Here is a 205-nt window from a genome sequence, read left to right as displayed (position 1 = left end):
CCCCGTTCCAGTGTGGTCCATTCTAAAGCTCAACTGAACCCTTTCCCCAAGAACCATCAGAGGGCAGGATTAAGAGCCAGTCTGCCAGGGTTTGAATCTAGCTGTGCGATCTTAGACAAGTAATGTAAAGATTGTGGCTCTATTTCCTCCTCGTCTATAAAATGAGATGCCTAATAGTACAGTGAGGAGCTCTGGTGGTATAGTG

The sequence above is a fragment of the Echinops telfairi genome, unplaced genomic scaffold (assembly GCF_000313985.2).
Source record: "Echinops telfairi isolate 266 unplaced genomic scaffold, ASM31398v2 ScPeMD7_5;HRSCAF=22, whole genome shotgun sequence".
In the NCBI taxonomy this organism is placed as follows: domain Eukaryota; kingdom Metazoa; phylum Chordata; class Mammalia; order Afrosoricida; family Tenrecidae; genus Echinops; species Echinops telfairi.
The sequence above is the reverse complement of the archived record's forward strand: the minus strand, read 5'-3'. Positions refer to the sequence as shown.